This window comes from Myodes glareolus, chromosome 5, assembly GCF_982192425.1.
Source record: "Myodes glareolus chromosome 5, mMyoGla1.1, whole genome shotgun sequence".
Lineage (NCBI taxonomy): Eukaryota > Metazoa > Chordata > Mammalia > Rodentia > Cricetidae > Myodes > Myodes glareolus.
In genome coordinates this window covers 57155199-57173813 of record NC_142030.1, presented here as the reverse complement: position 1 = coordinate 57173813, position 18615 = coordinate 57155199, and positions in this window count along the sequence as shown.

The following is an 18615-nucleotide window of genomic DNA, read 5'->3' as shown; positions in this document are numbered from 1 at the left end:
ACTGAAATGAACCTGTTTCTCTTTACCTTTTGCCTTGGGGCTTTTAGCTTTTTTTTTCTTTCTTCTGTATATTTTAATTTCACTGCTTCTTTTTATCTGTCTGCCTGGTGTCAGCTTGACTTCTTGCCCCGGGCATGTCCCTCTTTCTCTTTCTCTCCTTCTTCCTTTTCCAACCTAGATTTCGCCTATTTATTTTCTCTGCCCACCAGCCCCACCTATTCTTCCTCTGCCTAGCTATTGGCTGTACAGCTCTTTATTAGACTAAGCAGGTGTCTTAGCAGGCAAAGTGAAACAGATGTGAAAAAGCACATCTTTACATCATTAAACACACATCCTTACACCATTAAAAACATGCAGCATAAATAAAGTAACAGACTTTTTCACAGGTAAAGTAATATTCCGCAGCATAAACAAGTATAACACATCTTTGCCCAGTTAGAATATTTCACAACAGCACCCCATCAAGCCAGCCACACCCGTAGTCCTGTGTCTAGTTTTGTATTTTTTTTTTTTTGGCAAGTTACTTCAAGTCTGTAAACATTAGCACTGTTAAGTGATAACACACTGGCAGGATGGTTGTGAAAATCATCACAAACTACCATACGTTCATGGCTAAGTATCAACTCCTATCCCTGCTCTTTCTCCTTGCTGCCTGGATTACACAGAGTGTACCATTCAGGGATTAGGTGTTCCAAAAGGAAGTATTCCTGATCTTCAAAGGCTCTTTTTAGTAAAAATCAAGACATGTTGTCCTCCCATAAAGATAATAAATACACACTTGGTACACAGATACACATAAATATAATTTTTAAAAAATCTCCAAGTAAAATGACAGTGTGGAAGAGTCAAATGTTTAAACTGATATTTTGTAAATATGTTCTTAAAAGGTAATGATCAGAATAGGAACATTTATAAAGTCAGAATTTATCTAGAAGACTTGGGGAGGGATGGGTTAGTAACTATGAATGGGTCTAGAATTCTTGATGTTGTGATGGTTTCACAACCTTGAACATACTGAAAAACACTGAGGAGCTAGAGAGATGTTCCAATCAGGAAACATCCTGCCACACAAGCATAACACCCTGATTTTGATCCCCGAAAACCCACACAAAGTGCAGAATCAGTAAGCCTATCTATCCACTTAGTGCTGGGGAGGGTGCCCAGGGATTGCTGGCCAACCGGGTTAGACAAATCAGTGAGCTCCAGGTTCAGCAAGTAATCTTGTCTCAAAAAATAAGGTGGGGGCTGGAGAGATGGCTCAGAGGTTAAAAGAACTGACTGCTGTTCCGGAGGTCCTGAGTTCAATTCCCAGCAACCACATGATGGCTCTCACCCATCTATAATGAAATCTGGTGCCCAGAACACTATATACATAATAAATAAATTTTAAAAAATAAGGTGGAGGGGCTGGGGAAATGGCTCAGAGGTTAAGGACACTGCCCGTTCCTCCAGAGGACCTGGGTTCAATTCCCAGTACATGGTAGTTTACAAAAATCAGTAACCCCAGTTCCGGGGTATCTTCACACCAATTTTCATGAAATAAAGGTTCCCTTGTAGCCACTGGCTGACCTCAGATTTGCTGTGTAGCTAAGGATGATCTTGAATTCCTGATCCTCCTGAGTACCAGGATTAAGGGCTTCTATGCCCTCACTCCACAACCACTTCCCAGGAAGGATAGCCTTCTCCATCTGCCAAGCATATGTGGGCTAGCCTGAAATCCTCATCTTACTAACCTTTTCTTTATTAAAAGAGAGAGAGAGAGAGAGAGAGAGAGAGAGAGAGAGAGAGATCATGCCCAGTGTGTTGGCATACCTTTAATCCAAACACACAGGGAGACAGGCTGACAGATCTCTGTGAGTTCAAGGCCAACCATGTTTGCACAGCAAGCTCCTGGCATGCCAAGGGCTAAATAAGGAGACCAAGGTTTTTTTTTAATTAATTTTTATAATTTGTTAATTATTTTACGAGCGTTGGTGCCTTGCCTGTAGGTATGTCCATGCGAGTGAGCCAGATTCCCTAGACTGGAGTTACAGACCATTGTTAGGTACTATGTGGGTGCTGGAAATTAAACTAGGAACGTCTGGAAGAGCAGCCAGTGTTCTTAACCGCTGAACAATCTCTTTGACCCCTGTTTCTCTTTAAAAAAAAAAAAGGGGGGGTGAGGAGATCCTCCTGGAAAGGAGATCATTTCTATTTAGTGGAGAGAGGCGGGGCACTGGCGTATTCAGATGAACACATGTCAGAGGATAACCATCAGGAGTCAGTTCTCTCCTTTCACTATGAGGGCCTGAAGATTGAACTCGGGTCGTCAGACTTGTTGGCTAGTGTGTTAACCCACCGAACCATCTCACTGGCTCCTGGCCTATTTTCTTGGTTCATTTCTAGTATCCTGTATTGGTCTGCCCCCTCCAAAAAGCAGGTGTCAAGATGAAATTACACACTTGAACAATTTCATTAAGGGAATGGTGTAGGACAGGAAATAGGGAAGGAGCCTGGGAAAGCTTTCTGGTGGGAAGACAAGCTATGCCCTGAGTGAAGGCCAGACAGGGTAGAAGCTCCTAGACTACTTGGGCAAACTAAAAAAGGTTGTGCCAAGCTGTTGACAACCAGAAGAGTCGACTGTCTCCTAGAAATGGACCTCACTTAATATCCTAGCTCTTAGCTCTTTCCATTCATTGACTGGGAGTAGAGCAAGGAAGCACAGCCGGGGAGAAAATGCAAAAACCAATCTCAGAGCCCAATCTTCTTTTGTTTGTTTGTTTGGTTGGTTTTTTGTTTGTTTGTTTGTTTGTTTGTTGAGACAGGGTTTCTCAGCTGTTATGGAGACAGTCCTGAAACTCGCTCTGTAGACCAGGCTGGCCTCAAACTCACAGAGGTTTTCCTACCTCTGCCTCCCAAGTGCGGGGATTAAAGATGTGTGTCACTACCACCTGGCAAGCCAGACAAATTGGCTATGTATGTTCCTGTAGGCAAGTGGGCACTGCAGGCTACCATACACTATGAATGAAATACTAAATCTCAAACTAAAATTGTCTCAGGAGGCAAGGCAGAAAAATCTCTATGAGTTCAAAGCCAGCCTGAATTACGCTGTGACTTCCAGGCCAACCAGAGCTAAATAGCAATATTTTCTCTTAGAAAAAAAAAAGATAATTTATGTTTTTTCAAATACATCATTATTTTTTCTTCATATATATTGAGGCTTTCTTGTTTTAGGTAGGGTCTTGCTACATTTTAGAATGCCTCAAATTCATTGTTCTCAGTCTCCTAAGACTTGTGCCTCCTGCTTATCTCTTTTAGAAGCATATATATGTACTAATTGTGTATGTGCATACATATATACATATATAAACATATATAAAACATAGACACACACACACACATGGAGACAGGATTCCACATGTTCCAGGTTGGCCCCAAACTTACAATGAAGACAAAAATAACCTTGAATTTCTGATCCTCTTGGTCCTACATCCCAAAGGCTGGAATTACAGGCCTGTGCCACAATGCCCAATTTTATTCAGTACTGGGAATCAAATCCAGGGCTTCATGCTTGCTAGGTAAGCATTCTAGTAACTGAGCAAAATCTCAGCCGGCATTGTTAACAAATTTTTAACATATTACATTTTATTATGAAATGTCTCTATTTATTCCTAGCAAGTCCTATGTTCTAAATCTACCTGGAATCCAGGGGCATAGCTCAGTCAGAGGTATAACATTTCCATAACATGCAAGGGGCCCCAAGTTCAATCATTTGAACCCAAATAGCTTAACTGATACCAAAATAGCAACTACAGCCTCATTCTCTTTCTCTCTCTCCCTCCCCTCCCTCTCTCTCTCTTTCTCTCTCTCTCTCTCTCTCTCTCTCTCTGACTTTTTGTTTGTTTGTTTTTTGTGACAACCCTGACTGTCCTGGAACTTGTTTTGTAGACCAGGCTGACCTCAAATTCACAGAGATGTGCCTGCCTCTGCTTCTCAAGTGCTGGGATTAAAGGTGTGTGCGACCACCACCACCGCTGCCACCACCACCACCCGGTCCCAGCTCTCTTAAAATTACTGTTTATATAGTGTATCCTGTCCCGACTTCTAGTTTTAATAGACTGTGCTCATTAATCTAATTTATTTCTCTTGTTGACAGCCTAGAACAGGATCTTGCTTGCTGCCTTATCCTGCCTGACAATGCATGATGGATCTGCTTGCAGAGTAAGAGGTCAGCCAACCACAAATTCTTTCCGTTTCTTTGCTTATCTGTTAATGCCTTTATTTTGTTTTACAAAATAGTTTTGCTAGATAAAGAACTCTGAATTGAGAAGTTTGTTTTGGGGTGTGTGTGTGTACACCTGCTCATCTACATCTGCATCATATGGGTGCGGGCACCCCCAGAGCTCAGAGAGAGTGTTGGGTCTCTGGAGCTGGGGTTACAGGTAGTTGGGTGCTGCCTGATGTGAGCTAGGAACTCTTTAAGAGCAGCGAGTGCTCTTACCTGCTGAGTGAGTCTTCACTTCAGTCCTCGTTTGTTTTGAGATGAGGTCTGAAAGCCAAAGTTGGCCTCAGACTCAAAGGGGGTGGCTGAATTCTGATTCTTTCTGAGTCCTGGGATTTTGGGTGTGCTCGTCACAGCGAATTTGTGTAATGCTAGAGATCCAACCAAAGGCTTCATGTATGCTAGACAAACTACTGACTGAGCTACACCCACAGCATTTTTTTTGGACAGGGTCTCACATTGACCTCCAAATCACAATGCTTTTGCCTCCGTTTCCCAAGGGTTAGGATTACTAGTTTGCAACACCATACCACGCTGGTCATTAATTTCTTTTCTCATTTTCCAACAACATATCCAGATTTAAACTGTTTAATCTATTTCAGCGCCGGTATGCCATTATTGGTGTTTTCAGGGTTTTGTCTTTAATTATGTGGTGGGGGGGCAGGGAGAGAGACAGAGACAAGGGGAGAGGAAGAGACAGTGTTTATGTGGAAGTCAGACAACTTTTAGGAATCAGCTCTCTTCCCACCAGGGTCAGGCTGGCAGGATTGGTGGCAAACACTTTTATCCTGCTGAAAAATCCACCAGCCCTTCACTGCCTGTCTTTGCTAGTGTATCGTGTCTGCTCTGTCTGCCTTCTTGGCTAAGTTGATGGCTGTTTAGCACCAACAGGTACCACCTACGCTTGTAGTCACGTAGAGGCTTAGGTAGCGGCTACACGCACACCTTAAGCCAGTTGGTACCCACCTTCTGCTGACTGATATGTATGTGAACTGGGAATGACTAGGACTCTGAGGCTGGGCTTCCCCAGGTCCCTTCAGTCACCTTCATTCCTGCATAGTGTCCCATTCGGTTAAGGAGGTACAAAGAGCTACTGTTCTGCCTCTGTTCTCACCAAGATCCCTGTGTTAAGTCTCTTACCATTTGACACCTTGAACCAAAGCTTCCATCTCAAACTGGCACTAGGGGTGTGAGATGACACAGTGGGCAGAGGCTCTTGCTGATAAGGCTGATAACCTGAGTTCAGTCCCCGGGACTCAGCTCACACGGTGGGAGGAGGGAACCTAGTGCTGCAGGTTGTCCTATGATCTCCAAGTACATGCTGTGGTACACACACACACACACACACACACACACACACTCACACATATACACTCATGCACACACACATATACATATACAGATGATTTTTTTTTTAAGTTTCTTCAACTTAGTTCACCATTCTTGCTAGAAAGGCAAAGGCTTTGGGGCTTTCCTCCCCATGCTGCATAGAATCTCACTCTATGGGAAAAGTGGCATCCAATTCGAAATGTGTCAATCAAAATGAAACTTGAGGCCTGATATTTCCACTGGAGAATTCCATCAAACATTCAAAGAAGAATGTGGTGCTTTGAGCAAGGTATCCCCTGTAGTTTTGGTCCCCATAACTTGGCCCCTAGTTGATGGCTATGTTTGGGGAGGCTTAGGAGGTGTGGCCTTGTTGTAGAAAGTTTGCCACTGGAGGCAGAATTTGGAGTTTTAAAGCCTGCTCCAGTCCCAGGGTGCTGTCTCTGCTTTCTGCTTGAGGTTGACCCAAGCCCTTGGCTTCCTGCTTCAATCACCAAGCCTTCACTCTGCCATCTTGAATGCTGGATCCTGGCCGAAATAAAGCCTTTCTTGTGCAAGTCACCTTGCCCCTAGCGTTCTATCAAGCAGCAGGAAAGTATCCAATATGAGAGTTAATGCCAAGCTTAAACATGTTCTGCCAGAGAGAAGAGGAGCACTTGTAGCTCATTTTATGTAAGACACAAAGGTACATGTGTCGGGCTTTTTCTCGGGCCGCCAACCAGCTCCTGAATCATATAACACAGAGACTTATTAATTGTGAATGCTCAGCCTAGCTTAGGTGTGTTTCTCACTAGCTCTTTTAACTGAAATTAACCTGTTCTCTTTATCTGTCTTTGTCTCGGGGCTTTTTAGCTTGTCTTGCTTTCTTGCTGTCTCTATGGATGGTTGAGGGCTGCCTGGTTTCTGGCCCAGACTGCGTTAGTTGCTCTCTCCTCCTCTTCTCTTGTTCTTCTTCCTTTCTTTTGGGCTTAGATCTCTCCTATTTATTCTCTCCGTCTGGCCACTCTGCCTATCTTTTCTCTGCCTAGCTATTGGCCGGTCAGTTCTTTATTAGACCAATCAGGTGCCTTAGGTGAAACAGAGATGCAACACATCTTTGCATAATTAAATACACATTTTTACATCATTAAACAAACGCAGCATAAACAAAAGTAACACTTTTACACTGTTAAAATAACAGTCTGTAGTATAAACAAACGTAATACATCTTTGTCCAGTTAAAATAATATTCCAAAATAGCTATACACCTGTACCCCTAGAATTTAGGCCATATTGTAAGGATTTTGTGTGTATGTATGTTGTTTGGTTTGGTTTGATTTTTTGAGACAGGCTTTCCCTGTTTAATGTCTCTGGCTGTCCTGGAACTCGCTCTGTAGACCAGGCTGGCCTCAAACTCACAAAGATCCACCTGCCTCCACCTCCTGAGTGTTGGAATTAAAAGCATGCGCTACCACACCCAGCATTGATTTTAAGTTTGAGAGAGCCTCTGCCTACAAAAAGGAAAGAAAGGTGAGCTAGCCCTGACAGCAGGGCTGTAATCCTAGCACTTGAAAAGTGAAGGCAGGAAGATTCACAGGTTCAAGGTCATCTTGGCTAGTATATTAGAATCAGCTTGAGCTATGTGAGACCTTATCTCAAAAACAATGGGGGTTGGGGGGAGGGGTGCTGAAGGGTGTGGGGAGCTGGGAGGTGGCGGGTTGATGAGATAGCTCAGGTGATAAAGTGCCTGCCACCTAAACACTGCATGAGGACCTAAGTTGGGATCCCCAGCACCCACAAAAAAGCTGGGTGTGGCCACACATTTCTGTAACCCTAGCCTTAGTTAGGCAGAGACAGGTAGAACCTGATAGCCAACCAATCTACCCAATGGGCGAGCCCTGGTTCAGTGAGAGACCCTGTCTTAAAAGATACACTGGACTAGGGGGCAAAGGCAGGTGCATCTCTCTGAATTTGAGGCCTGCCTTAAATAAGTTCCAGGGCTACACAACGAGACCCTGACTCTCAATCACACAATGATTAGGTGGAGTGGAGGAATCAGGCTAAGTGCAAGCATGTACCAACTCATGTTCCCCTTTGCGTGCACCACCACCGTCTGGCTCCCTTTGCTTCTTGACCATGCATGTGACCGACCACCTGTCTCGATCTCCTGCAGTGGTGACCCCCTCACAATGATGTTCTGGAACTGTGAACTAAACTCATTTAGAAGGAAAAGGAAGCAGTGATATCAGAAGACCCATGGCATCGGCTTCGTGCTTTTACATGCACAGACACAAGTGCACACACAACCATATACACCCATGCACACATATATATTATACATGTATACACATTCAATACACACACACTAAAGTGGGGGTGTACTGTGTTTTCCTAAAAGCAGAAAGGGATTTTAATAACAAAAAGATTTTTTTTAAAAAAATTATATTTAGCGATGGTAGTGCATGCCTTTAATCTGAGCACTCAGGAGCCAGGGAAAGGTGGATCTCTGCGAATGTGAGATCTGTCTGGAAACCCTGTCTGGACAAAAACAAACAAAACAAAACCAACCAATCAAACAACAACAAAGATATTTAAACCAGTGGGTGGTAGCGGCACAGATCTTTAAATCCAGCACTCAGGAGGCAGAAGCATGCAGATCTCTGTGAGTTTAAAGCCAGTCTGGTCTACAAAGTGAGCTCCAGGACAGCCAGGGCTGTTACACAGAGAAATACTGTCTCAAAAAAACCCAAAAACCAAATCAAAACAAAACAAAAACACCCCCAACTATTTACAAGTTTTTTCTACCATATTTCTGAGTTAGGTTCAACTTTAAATATTCAAACCCTTCACCTGTATACAATTCTCTCTCTCTCTCTCTCTCTCTCTCTCTCTCTCTCTCTCTCTCTCTCTCTGTGTGTGTGTGTGTGTGTGTGTGTGTGTGTGTGTGGCCTCAGAAGTTATATGAATAGGATAAATGCCAGGCAGTGGTGGTGCACGCCTTTAAGCCCACCGCCCAGGAGGCAGAAGCAGGCTCTCTGTGAGTTCAAGGACAGCCTGGTCTACAGAGTAAGCTCCAGAACAGCCAGGACTACAAAAAAGAAACCCTGTTATGGGGAAAGAAAGAAAAAATGATACTTAGAGACACATGTATATTTAGCCCAATTTAACCACCATAGTTACATAGTGTATACATAGTTCAAGACATCACAGAATACTCCAGAACATACAATTTTTGTACATTTTTGCCCTCAATTTGTTATATAGCCAAACCTGGCCTTGAACTCCCGCCCTCCTACCTCCATATCCCAAAGGCTGCATTGCCGCACCAAATCACTAGTACCCTACATGCTCCATTCTACTCTCAACCTTTTAGTGATCAGCTTTTCTAGAACATGGGAGTGAAATCACGCGGTCTCACCATTCCACGTCAGGCTTGTTTCATGTAGTGTTTTCAGGTTCCACCCATGTCATTGAAATCTGTGTGTTCAATGTGTAGGCATGCTCATGAGTATGCAGGTGGGTATGCCCATGCATGCAGCATGTGTGTGTGGAGGCCAGAGGCCAACCTTGGGTTTTACTCCTCAGGCACTGCACCCTCCTGTTGTTGCTTTAAAAAAAACACGTTAATAAACACCTTTATTACGTGAGCTAGACATGACATGTTTGCCTCTCCCAGCCTTGGTCTTCCTCAGATAGAACTCCACGTCCTTGCCTTCTAGCACACAGCTGGTCCTGATGCACGGCTGGCAAGTAGCTTGCTCTACTAGAACCGCTCCTACAGAAGAATGCTGATTTGGGGCCTGTTTTTTGTTTTGCTTTGTTTTTTGTTTTTTATTTTTCCCCCTTCATTGTAATTTTCTGTGATCATTTTTTCTTTAAAATCTCTTCCTCCTCAGCTCACGCACAGTGCTCTACTGCTGGAGATCTCTGTGTGATTGATTTTCTTGGGGCTTGCTGGTTGTGGGGTACCAGGTGGGACAGATACCCCAACAAGCCGGCCCCTCATGTTACATATGGCGCCCACGTGGATAACTGCATCCACAGAAAGCCAGAGAGAGCTTGGGAAAGAATAGAGTAAATCATGTTTTCTTGGTAGCAGCAATTTCTTGGGTCTGCTCTGCTTGCTAGAGGCAAGCAAGCGCTCTCATCTAAAAGAGGCTTCCTGACTCAGCTTTAGCTGCAAAACCTTGCAGCTCTTTTAAAAGGTCCTACCACAAAACACTTAAACAGTGTTGGTGAAAAGCTGAACACATGCTTTTCAGCTTTCAGCCGTAGCAGGAAAAAAGCTGTGCCATTTTAAAATGCCAGCTTTCTGGGCAGTCCTGCCAGGGCAAACTCTGACTCTTTCAGGCAGGCAGTCCTACTGAGTGTGGTCTGTGAGCAGAATGCTGTGGCTTGCTTGCTGGCAAGGACCTTGAAATGCCACAGAGTTGTGGCAGTGAACACAGCTCTGGCTGGTATCTCAGCCACGGGGCTGGAAAGCTAAGGAATGGGCTGGATCTAACTGTCAAAGCCACGGCTTTAGTCTTACCCATTGAAGACTCGTGTGGTCAGAAAAAGAGAGATATACAGTAAAGAGAGATTCAAAGAGGAAGAAAACCTCTAAATGGTTTACAGTGTGTTAAAAATATATGCAGGCTAAAAGTTAAGTTCTTAAAGTAAAGAAAGAAAGAGAGTAGTTGGGTGTGGTGATACACACCTTTAATCCCAACACTTCAGAGGCAGAGGTAAATTGAACTCTGAGACTTTAAGGGGCAGAGGTAGTTGACCTCTGTGACTTCAAGGTGTGGTAGCACACACCTTTAATCCCAATGCCTGGGAGGCAGAGACAGACAGATCTCTGTGACTTCAAGGTGGGGTAGCACACACCTTTAATCCCAATGCCTGGGAGGCAGAGACAAACAGATCTCTGTGAGTTCAAGGTGTGGTAGCATACACCTTTGAGCCCAGCGCTGGGGAGGCAGAGACAGAAGATCTCTGTGAGTTCAAGGACAGCCTGGTCTACAGAGTTATTCCAGGACAAAGATATATACAGAGAACCTGTCTCAAAAAGCCAAAAGTTAAAAGTAAAAATAAAAGAAATAGAGGTTGAAATAAAATCACATAAAGATGGAAAATACACAGAATCTTGATACTGTATGCTATTATGCTCTCTTTTAATTGTTTAAATGCTGAGGAAGGAGCAACAGTCGCCAAAAGACATTTGCTTATGAATGCTGCAGAATTAATCCAAGATAGGTATTTTGAAAATACCTTGGCTTCAAAATTGAAGTCAAAAGGTTTTGGAGAAGAGATTTTGCTTTTGTTTCCACAAAAAAATGAGAGGCTGTGGATTCATTCTGAGTTAAGAAAAATCAGGTTCGAAAAAGGAAGACCACATGAGAAATCTCCGATAGGAACAGATGGCCCGGATGACAGAGTTCTACATCCAGAACAGATTCAAGACTGCTGCCTGAGATGATCAAGACTCACAGGATACTCCAGTCAGGACTTGATTATACCTCTAAATTTTCTTTAGATCCCCATAAGATCATCAGCGCCCCCAACCAGCAGGAAGTAGCCTGAAATACTACGCCCACATTCCCAACAAATGGACTATGGGTATTTTCCTTCATTTAAAAAAAAAAAGAGGGAAATGGTGCGGGAGAATTGTCTGTATTCTGTCAATCGTGTATTTTAATAAAATGCTGATTGGCCAGGCAGGAAGTATAGGTGGGTCAACCAGACAGGAAGTAGAGGTGATGCAATGAGAACAGGAGAATTCTGGGAAGCAGGAAGCTTCCTCTGCCACTCCTGCGCAGACCACCGAAGAGGCAGCATGTAACTTGCCCAGCTGAAAAAGGTACCAAGCCATATGGCTAACATAGATAAGGATAATGGGGTAATATGTGTCATAAGAACTAATAAGTAGCCTGACCTAATGGGTCAATCAGCTTTATAATCTTATGGAGTCCTGTGTGTGATTTTCGCTGGGAGTTGCCAGTTGTGGGGTACCAGGTGGGACAGAAACCCCAACAAGCCGGCCCTCATGTTACATCTGTACTGTGTGCTGAGCATGGTCTTCTCTGGGGTTTGGTGTGGACCAGCTTGTTATTGGATGTGCTGCAGATGACAAAATCAAATGGTCCTTGTTTTGTTAGTTTCCCATATCCAATCTCAGGGTATGGTACTTCATACTGCCTCCTCTGCTTGGTGTTATGTGGCAAGGGCCAGTTTCCCAAGGCTCTCTGTCTCTGCCACCTCACGGCTGGGATTACAAGTGTCCACCACTACATCTGTGTAGGTAGACTTTTCTGTCCTGGGAGAAGCTCCTCAAATAACCACAAAGAGACTTAATATTAATTATAAATGCTCAGCTGATAGCTTCGGCTTTTTTTTAACCTAGTTCTTATAACTTAAATTAACCATTTCTGAAGTGGGATTCCCTCTGTGTATGCTATGATTACCATTGATTAATAAAGAACTGCTTTGAGCCTATATCAGAGCAGGGCAGAACAGAGCTAGGCAGGGAAAACTAAACTGAATGCTGAGAGAAAGAAGGCAGAGTGAGAAAAGCCATGTAGCTCTGCTAGAGACAGACGTCGGAACTTTACCTGGTAAGCCACAGACTCATGGCAACACACAGATTAATAGAGAATGGTTAATTTAAGATATGAGTTACCCAGAAATATGGTTGAGCTATTGGCCAAACAGTATTGCAAATAATATGGTTTCTGTGTGATTATTTCAGAGCTGAGCAGCTGGGAACTTGTAAGGAGCCGTCCGGATATCGCCATTACAAGACGGCGCTGACGGTCCTGTAGCTTGGAGGTAAACAAAGTCCTTCTTTGGTATTGCTGCGTGGGGCTGAGCGCCCTTTGCTTGTACATGCGCAATTGAGCCTTGCCCCTAGCCAATCCCGAGGCTTCGGGCATCAGCAGACTGGTATTCACCAATCAGGACAGTACCCGAGTCCCTTCAACCTATATAAGCAGATGCCGCTTGGCCTTTGCTCTCTCTCGCTTCCCGCTCTCCCTTCAACCAAGAGGCTCCAATAAAGTGTGATTTGGGAAGGATCCTCGACTTCGTGGTTGTTCTTCCTTGCTGGTCAAGGAGTGCGCCACAGGAACTAATAGCGGCCATCATACTACACATTTCTATTAGTCTAATTGCTCATTTACCATATGTATATACTTCCCATCCTGCTTGCTCTGCGGCATCTCATGGCCTCTCCTCTGACCCTGCCTTTCTTCTTCCCAGCATTCCTCTGCCCTGAAAACCCTGCCTAACTATCAGCAAGTCAGCTCTTTATCAATCAATGAGAGTAATACATATTCATATTGTACAAAAAGATTGTTCACAGCACACCTGACTTATTACAAGGGGGTTCTGGGGATTAGACTCATGGCGCCCAATGTGGGGCTGACTACATCCATCCACATAAAACCTGAGAGAGCTTAAAAAGGAATTCTAGACACACACACACACACACACACACACACACAAAAGAAAAAAAACAACAGAGTTTAGTGTAGATTCTTGGCAGCTGCATTTTTCCCCAAATAGGCTCTGTTTGCTGCTTACAAGAATGGTGCCCAACAAATGTTTGGGGCTAATGCCCGCCACCCACTTTGGGTCCAGATGCTTATGTGCCCACTCAAGGTTGGGAGGAAAGTAGCTGAGACCATGACCATGGCTCAGTCCTCCCTGCCTGAGCAAGTGGCAGGATGGGGTCTGCTAGGAGTGCATAGGCAGAAGAGCATGGTGGATTCCCTCCACCATACACAGAGATATTTCCAGGCCATGAAGTAAGCTGCATGACAGATTTAGCTTTTACTCAGATAGAAAGGGTTTATATGCTGCACAGTGCTACCCAGAGTTGAGGTGGTGAGGACTGCTCCCACCTGGCCATCTCAGAGCTGGCAGTGAACTACCTCTGCCATACTGAAAGCCTGAGAGGGGAAGAGTCAACATCCAGGGCTGCTGTGATCAAGCTGACTACCATTTTAAAGTGCTCCTGGTCAGTACTCAGCTTCATATGGAAAAGCAAAAAACCCAGGATAGCCAAAATAATCCGGTCAATAAAAGAACTTCTGGAGGCATCACAATCCCTGACTTCAAACTCTACTACAGAGCTACAGTACTAAAAACAGCCTGGTATTGGCATAAGAACAGACAGGAGGACCAATGGAACCGCATAGAAGACCAGAATATCAATCCACACATCTTCAAACACCTGATCTTTGATAAAGAAGCAAAAAATATCAAATGGAAAAAAGAAAGCATATTTAACAAATGGCGCTGGCATAACTGGAAATCAACATGTAGAAGAATGAAAATAGACCGATATCTATCACCATGCACAAAACTCAAGTCCAAATGGATCAAAGACCTCAACATAAAGCCAGCCACCCTGAACCTTATAGAAGAGAAAGTGGGAAGTACTCTTGAATGTATTAGAACAGGGAACCACTTCCTAAATATAACCCCAGTAGCACAGACACTAAGAAAAACAATTAATAAATGGGACATTATTAAACAGAAAAGCTTCTGTAAAGCAAAGGACACAAAACAACAGCCTACAAAATGGGAAAAGATCTTCACTAACCCCACATCAAACAGAGGTCTGATCTCCAAAATATACAAAGAACTCAAGAAATTGGACACCAAAAGATCACATAATCCAATAAAAAAATAATGGAGTACAGACCTAAACAGAGAACTCTCAACAGAAGATCTAAAATGGCTGAAAAACACTTCAGGAAATGTTCAACATCCTTAGTCATCAGAGAAATGCAAATCAAAACAACTCTGAGATTCTATTTTACACCTGTAAGAATAGCCAAGATCAAAAACACTGATGACAACTTATGCTGGAGAGGTTGTGGGGAAAAGGGAACACTTCTGCATTTCCGGAAGGGAATGCAAGCTGGTTCAACCACTTTGGATGTCAGTGTGGTGATTTCTCAGAAAATTAGGAAACAACCTTCCTCAAGACCCAGTAATACCACCTTTGGGGTATATATCCAAAGGATGCTCAATCGTGCCACAAGGACATGTACTCAACTATGTTCATAGCAGCTTTATTTGTCATAGCCAGAACAGGAAACAACCTAAATGCTCCTTGACTGAAGAATGGATAAGGAAAATGTGGTATATTTACACAATGGAGTACTACACAGCAGAAAAAAATAATGACAGCTTGAATTTTGCAGGAAAATGGATGGAGCCAGAAAACACTATTTTGAGTGAGGTAACCCAAACACAGAAAGACAATTAGCATATATACTCACTCATAGGTGACTTTTTAAACATAAAGCAAAGAAAGCCAGCCTACAAACCACCATCCCAGAGAATTTAGACAACAATGCGGACACTAAGAGAGACTTACATAGATCTAATCTACACGGGAAGTAGAAAGTATAAAAAGACGATCTCCTGAGTAAATTGGGAGCATGGGGACCTTGGGGGAGGGCTAAAGGCAGTAGGGGAGAGGCAGGGAGGGGAGCAGAGAAAAATGTAGAGTTCAATAAATATCATTAAAAATGAGAAAAAAAGAAATACAGGTAAATAGAGAGTCAACTGTAACAGTCAAACTTGTACTCACATTAGTTAGATTGTCTAGATGTGTGGAGATATATTTCAGATGGACAGGTATTCTTCAAATCTTTCAAAAACTAGCAAATTATGGCATTTAAAATGTTTTAAGAACTTAGGACTTTTCATGACAACGAGACACATCTGCTCCTGGCAGCACCAATCTACTTCAAGAGGATGATGGGCATCAAAGAAGCTCCTCATGGAGTTTGTTAGCCATTTGGGCAAGAAACTGCTCTTGCCCGGACTGCTTGATGGTATGCTGTATAAACTAGACATGCAAGACCCACAGAAAAATGACTGCTGAAGTTGCCTAAAGAAAGTGAGACAGACCTTTGGGGTTCCTGCTTCTTGAAAGCATCTTCCAGACATCCTGCAGGACACAGAAAAAAGTGACTGACAAACTGCCAATATAGGTGAAACTGTCTTTGAAATTTCCTGCTTCATGGAAAAGTCTGCCAGATAATATGGGCCTGTGGGCTGAAGTCAGATGCCCCAACAGTACAGAAAAACTGTGGGTGACTGTCCAGGGAGCCAGATGTCTCTGTCAATTCTAGAGTTTTGGAAGCTGCTTACAATGCACTTCCTGTTAATTTAGGTAATGTTATATCCTTCTGGGTTCTTTGAAGAGTTGAAGAAAGATAGTTCTAGTTTTCCTTAGTTACAATAAAGGATAAGTTAGATTCAAAACCTTAGACTCATGAAGATAGGATAAAAGATAAGAGTATTTTCCTTAATTTGTCAAATGTAAATGGACTAAATATTGTAACTATAATTCTTGCCTGATACCTGTTTTGCTATATGTAATTTTACTATGTTAAAGTTAAAACCTTTCTTTTCATTTAGACAGAAAAAAAGAAGATGATGTGTGATTACCCTCTGTATTCTAAAAATACATTTTATTACCATTGGTTAATAAAGAGGCTCCTCTGGGCCAATAGACAGGGCAGAATAGAGCTAGGAGGAAAAACTAAGCTGAATGCTGGGAGAAAGTAGGTGAAGTCAGGGAGATGCCATGTAGCCACTGAAAGGAGACAGATGTCTGGGAACCTTACCAGTAAACCATAAGCCTCATGCAAAATACAAAATAATGGAAATGAGTTAATTTAAGATATAAGAGCTAATTAGCAATATGCTTAAGTGATTGGGCAAGCAGTACTGTAATTAAATATAGTTTCTGTGTAATTATTTCTGGGCTGGGCAGCTGGGAAATGAATGAGCGGTCTCCATCTACAGACTCAAGTCCTTGTACTTTTGGGGGTGGGATTCGAGACAGGGTTTCTCTGTGTAATATTCCTGACTGTTCTGGAACTCACTTTGTAGACCAGGCTTGCTTCAAACTCACAGAGATCCACCTGCCTCTGCCTCTCATGTGATGGGATTAAAGGTGTGCGCCACCACTGCCCCGCCAGTCCTTGTACTTCTAAGACAAGCACTATACACGTTATGCTCTGTCTCCAGCATAGGATTTAGTTTCCTTTCTCTCTGCTTATTTCTAGTTGTTACTGTAACCATCATTCAGTGTTTGCAGAGTATGTGAGCGATGGAATGTGGCCACAGCACACACGTGGAGGACAACTTTCAAGTGCAGAGCACAACTTTCTGAATTGGTTCTTTCCTTCTACCACGGGTTCCAGGAATTGAACTCTGGTTGTCAGGTTATACCTCAAGTGTTTTTACTAGCTGAGCCATCTCTCTAGCACACTTCCTCCACCTCATTTCCTTCTTCTTTCTCTTCTTCCCTCTCTCTTTCTCTCCTTTTTGAGATAGGTTCCTGCTATGAAGCCTAGGTTAGCTCAGAACTCAACAATTCCTCTGCCTATTTCTCCTAAACAATTCCTCTGCCTATTTCTGACGTTCAGCAACATGTCCAGCCAGTTTCATTGCTTTTATGGCTGAATGGTATTCCAGTGTGTGTGTGTGTGTGTGTGTGTGTGTGTGTGTGTGACACTTTTTCCATTCAACAGTTGATAAACATACAGATACTGCTCTGGCCACTGTGAGTGCAGTGGACACAATTTTAATAAGAAAATCTAAAAAAAATGAAATAAAAAAAAGAAAATCTAGCAAAACACAAAAACTAATACATCATAACCAAGTTTTACTTGTTTTATCTTTTTAAAAATGAGATCAGTTTAATACATGAAATATCTACTTTAAATAATTTATCTCTAAAAGCGTGTACAGTAAACAACACACATTTAAATATAGCTCCAGGCCATGGAGGTGGGCAGTGGTGGTGCACACCTTCAATCTCAGTACGTAGAAGCAGAGACAAGCAAGGCCAGCTTGCTCTATGGACTGAGTTCCAGGACAACCAGGGATACATAGAGAAACCTGTCTTGAAAAACCAACCAACCAACCAACCAACCAACCAAACAAACAAACAAAAAAACCCAAAGGAGAAACTATGGTGGGTATGAAAGAACCATTCCTTCCTAGAATGTCTGAAAGGAGTATTTCCCAAATTGTGCTCCTTGTCACAGTAGGGCTGGGAAGGAAAAGAAAAAGGAGGATAGGTAAGTTTGGGGAAGCCCACATGCTCTTCCCACTCTACATCTGGGAGAATCAGAGTGCGTGGTATTAGCACATCAACAAACACATTGAGCAACACTCTGGGGAGGACGCTTGCTTATCTTTGCTTAAATCACTGTTCTTCCAAAGTCACCTAAGCAAGCACAGCATTTTTTTTTTTTGTAGAAGGAATCTGGACCAGCTCGTCCAGTGTGCAATGTGTGCATTGCCTTTCCTAGACTAGTGTGCCCTCGAGCTAGTGGAAAGAGAACCAGTCAAGCAGGCTGTGGTCTGCCTGTGAATCTGGGTCTGCCAGTAACGAGCTATATGATCGCTGGCGCTGCTTCGTTCACACTGCTGTCAATCGACTCCTCTGCAAAGCGAAGAAAACGACATTTAGCTGTGTAAGCTTCTGCCCAGCTCTGGGTTTACATTATTATCACATGTTGGCCAGGCTTCTCTACATTCTTACATGCCACAGAGAGTCTGAGCAGTACATCCCCAGCTCAGCTTTCCATTCACCAGGAATCGATTAGCTGTCAGGACATACTTAAACACAGCAGCTGAAAATCTCCAGGGTTAAGCCAGAGAGGTGGGACACTTGCAACCCCAGCGCTTGGGAGATGGAAACAGGAAGATAAACAGTTTAAGGTCTGTCTGGACTACACAAAGAGTGGGGGGCGTGGCTCAGTGGGGAAGGGCACTCGTCAGCAAGCCTGATGGAAAGAGAAAACCAACTCCTGAAAGTTGTCCTCTAATCCCCACATGTATTGTAAGCATGTGCACGCACATGTGACTAAATCTAACTTAAAAAACCAAGTCTTCGGGGCTGGAGAGATGGCTCAGAGGTTAAGAGCACTGACTGCTCTTCCAGAGGACCTGCGTTCAATTCCCAGCACCCACATGGTGGCTCACAACCACCTGTGATGAGATCTGGTGCCCTCTTCTGGCGGGCAGGG